At 42.1% G+C, this 4,802-nt stretch overlaps 1 long non-coding RNA gene across 1 annotated transcript; it reads left to right on the forward strand.

Annotated features, from left to right (window-relative positions):
- Window positions 1-205: 205 nt before the first annotated feature.
- On the forward strand, window positions 206-3,145 carry LOC133021025 (uncharacterized). Its single transcript, XR_009682948.1, has 3 exons — window positions 206-1,544; window positions 1,705-1,792; window positions 2,694-3,145. It is a non-coding gene; the product is annotated as an uncharacterized LOC133021025 (long non-coding RNA).
- The last annotated feature ends 1,657 nt before the right edge of the window (window positions 3,146-4,802 follow it).

Genomic DNA, 4,802 nt, shown 5'->3' on the forward strand with positions numbered 1-4,802 from the left:
AGGGCCACTTTAATAATAAAGTTGTAATATTTCAAGGAAAAAGACATAATTATACAAGTGCATGTTCTCCTTGTTTCTTATCTGCTAAAGAATCCCTCTATATTTTTATAATATAACAACTTTTTTCTCTTCAAATCAAACCACTTTATTCTTGAAATACTACGACCTTTTCTTGAAATCTCAGAACCTTTTATTTTCAATATGGTGCTATACAAGGAAATACTGAGTTTGATGTTCTACGTTTCATGTTATATTTTACATTCAACCCTCACTCCAACCTCCCAGGACTCTTCATTTGATGTGTGAGTCTTTGTGATGTTGGAAATGTCACTGAGAGAGATGTGCTGTGTGAGTTTGGACAGTCGGGATGATTAAGAGGATCTGGAGCCCCTGTGAAGTACAGAAGAGCAAAAGCTGCAGGGACACACAAAGCGTACTTCACTGTGGTCTCACTTCCAAATAAATGGATCCATCCAGTCTGTCGATTTAATGAAACACTAAACTACACTGTTATTTCTGTGCTCAAAGCATATCTGTGATAATGTCTGAGAAATCCTTGTGTTTGTCACTACTATGGAAAAGCCTGTTCATTACACGGACAAAGCAATTTGTGTCTCACTGCGCTTTTCTTCCCCCAAAACAAACAGATACTGTTGCTGGTTCATGCAAACAGACAGCTCTTCTTCTTCTTCCTCCTCCTCCTCCTCGGACCGGTTTGACAGCAACAAAGCCACGCGCCTGTGCTGTCACAAACACCAGCCTCCCATAGTTCCCATTCCTGCACGCGGGCCGACCGGCTTACTGTCTGTCAACCCACAGCTTCTCCAGGCAAGTCACATGTCTGTCAGTATGTCAGAGTCAGACACGCCGGGATCTGGAGGTAAACATGCAGAGAATTATAAGTTATTTTCTGGAAAAGCACAAGACAACCTTGGTTTGATACAGGAGATTAAATCCAAACCTGCTATTTAAGCATATTGGTGAAATTCTTTGTCTTTTGGATTTTGTTCCACTTAAACAGCAGCACATTTTTTTCTGATTTAGTTTTCAGCCGACACATCAAGTCAGAACCCGAGCTTTAAAGATGAAACCCTGTGGTTTTCTGTTCAAGTAGCAGGAGCAGAGGTCGTTATTGGAGAAGGAAATTAGAGACGAGGGCACCGGCGAGGACACGGACACACCTAGGTGACACGTCACCTGGAAAATCCACCTGACAACCACATTCTCACGTTTTTCTGACATGTCACAAGGTTTCCTGAGCTTCAGACTGATGTTTTGATAGAAGCTTGATGCGGTTTCACCTGAGACCTTGTGAGCAATAACAATGAAACTCTTACATGTGCTTCTCCTTCTCCTTATGCAACAATCAGGCAGATTTAGACAAACACAGACTGCTGCTGGAAGCTACAGTGTACACTGTGAGGAGGATCAACACAGAGCGGCAGCTACTGAGTCAAATGTCATGGAGAGGCAGAGACAAAGTGTTCGATCTCTGACTCCTGGACTTTGATAGTGTGTAAACATCCTCCAGGCCGCCGCTCAAGGTCTGGTTTGCCTTTGACTGTTTTAAAAGTAGACAAACAGAAGAGAGAACTCATTGTGAAACAGGCCCCAGGGAGGAGCTGCATGTTATAGTTACATGTTCGACATGTGTAACTTCATAATTAGTGTGTGTATGTGTGTGTGTACTCATTTTTGTTACAGCTGAAGGACCTTTTCCAGAATAAACACTGACCTTGTCAGGACCAGTTCACCTAATGGGTCGTCATGAGGTCCTGGGGTAATGATAGTGGTAAGATGTGAATTGTGGTTAGGTTAACGTTGAGGTGAGGTATGAATTGGTCATGGTTAATGTTTGGATTCGGCTGTTAACCATGAATGAGAGTTAATGACATGTCCTCATACGGATAGATGCGAAAAACCGTGTGTGTGTTTGTTGGTATGCGTGGGTGTACGTGGGCGTGTGCGTGTGTGTGTGTGAGTGAGTGTGTTTTCCAGGGATTTGAACTTCCCTACCCTTTGGACAATGAGCTCACACCCAAACGTTTCATTCTCACAGCAGTGGCGCCACCTACTGACTCTCTGTTTAATAAGGCCTGATGCATTTCTCCTGTTCACCACTGGAGGTCCCAACCAGTCTGTTTATAGAAAAATCCTCATTGCACTATCCAGTATATTCCACTCTCTCGGTATAAATTGTTGTATGACCAACAAATGCACTTTATAAAATCATAATAAAAATGATAATGATACGACTTAAATTCTAAGGTTACAAAGTGCTTTACAAAATACATGGAAACATTTCTGTATCTTCCCTGTTTGCAGTTTGCACACGACTGAAGTCTGAAATCAAACATCTGCAGAGATTATCTAAAGATCAATCTGAGATGAGCTGTAAGCTGAGATGTAAACCATCTAATTGTCCGTCATGTGTGTGTGTTGGTTTCCTGACTGTGGGTCTTTTTAGTCGAGTTGCCAGTAAAGCTTTTACTGTCTGCCTGCTGGAAGACATCTGGGCTGCAGGAGCAGGATTACCTCTCTGTGTGTTTGTTGTATGCTGCAGAGCTTGAGTGATGAAAGTCTTTGTTTTAACTTGAATGTCAGAGTTGGATGTTTGTTTTTCCTACACAAGGACAATCCATATTATTGCTAATGACCCTCTTTGGATTTGTCTTTTGACTGTCTCACTGTAGCATCCTACAAGACCAACACAAGCCCATCTGGCAAAATACAACATGGCTGCCTGTTGGCATAATGAGTGCGATACCAACCTTGACCTGAAAACCCTGGCATCCATCCTTCATGTCAAGCGAGCATCCACCCTGATGAATGTGTCAGTGAACAAGAGTGAGGCTGAGCTCCTGCCGGCTCCACAGGCGCTGTGCCATCGCAGACCATGACCTCTGACCTTCCTGTGCAAAATGGAAATGCCCTCAGGGAATGTAAAAGTTAAAGACTATGTCATGTCCAACCTATCACTGTCACTAGGAGCCAACCTGACTTCATATTTCTGAAAACCTTTTGCTCAGCTTTGTGTTTGGAGTTGGAAAAATTTCACAAACATTCAGAAGTTCCTCATGAAGTGTGAAATCCACAACAGACAACATAAGAAAATTGCAAACTCAAATTTACAATAAAACAGTGACACCTGTGGTGGAGAAAGTGTTGTTTTTTTAAGAAATTAGAAATTAGAAAGGATATAGATATATAATATCGTATATATATACTTACCAATATGGTCATGTTTTTTTCACCCCTGTCCATTGGTCTGTTTGTTTGTTGGTTTGTTTGTCAGCAGGATTAAACAAACACTACAGAATGGATTTCTGTGAAACTTGTTGTAAGGAGGGAACATGGTCCAAAATAGATTTTCGTGCAGATCACAATAAAGGTCGGGATCAGGGAATTTATTTTTCACTTTTTCACTTCAACATAGTGAGAAACCGTGTTTTGTTTTGTATTCTAATTTCCTGAGGAATAATTCATTGGTCATGATGAAAACAAACGGAAACATCAAGAGAACTGATATCTCTGAGTGTGTGAAATTTGTTGCAGCTTGATTAAATCTTAAGGGACTGTTGCTCCCTGGCAGAGTCCCGTGTCACACTGAGTGCCATTAGGTCTGAAATCATTTGCTTACATTAGCTCCCAAATAGCAAGTGATCATGCCACACCAAATAATGTGAGGACGAAGTGTGTTGCACCTTATTTGCAGCATCATGCAGCCTCAGGACTCAGCCTCACCTCGTTCACTGGAGAAGTGAAACTGTGAACTGACCGGACAGCTCTCTCATTGCATGGTGTTTACCCCACATGCATAAATTCAATCTTGCCAGCAGAATTCAAATCTTTCTCAAATTGATGTGTAAGACTACACACACACACACACACACACACACACACACACACACACACACACACACACACACACACACACACACACACACAATTACACACACATTGAATCTATCATGGGGTCGCAGCTCGTAAAACGCAATCAACAGCAGGAAGGAAAGGTAATTTCAGGCTTCAATGACAAGAACACTTGTCTGTGTTTCAGTGTCATTCCTGCTTAGGGTGAATGGACAAGTCAGTGTGTGTGTGTGTGTGTGTGCGTGTGTGTGTGCGTGTGTGTGTGCGTGTGTGTGTGCGTGTGTGTGTGTGTGTGTGTGTGTGTGTGTGTGTCCTCATCTCATGCATGTGTGGACGCAGGCATGTCTCATTTCTCCTGATTTACACCTCTCCCTACCTGTTTCCATCATTTCCTCCTGTTATTTGTTGAAAGCACATGTTGCCGGTGTCTGTGCATCGATACACTGTCAAACTTTACTGAAATAATCTTGGCTGTCACATGTGTTTAATATTTCTTTTTAAATTGAGTTCCCTACTGATTCTTATTAGGTAACTTGCACAATAGGAAATTTACCTCAAAAACACTCACCAGTAACAAGAGACTCCATCATGTTTAGGTTCATGACAACTGAGGGACCTCACTCTTCTAATGAAGACCATTTAATACATCGGAGAGCATCAGAACCAGCAGATGAATGGACCTTTAGCTGAGATGGTTTTGTCAGAAATAATCACAGACAGTTTGCTCCATGTTCAACAGTGTGTGATTATGAAACACACAGAATAAACACACAATCTGTGACAGAGCGTTGTTACATCACACACATGCACCGGAGCAGGACACAGATGCATTGATTCTGCTGATGTTGGCGAGACAATGTGAGTGTGTGAGGTGGTGCAGGATTGTGGGTGTCATTGAAAGTGAAGGGTGGGCAATGTTTGTTACGTGT

The sequence above is a fragment of the Limanda limanda genome, chromosome 15 (genome assembly GCF_963576545.1).
Source record: "Limanda limanda chromosome 15, fLimLim1.1, whole genome shotgun sequence".
In the NCBI taxonomy this organism is placed as follows: domain Eukaryota; kingdom Metazoa; phylum Chordata; class Actinopteri; order Pleuronectiformes; family Pleuronectidae; genus Limanda; species Limanda limanda.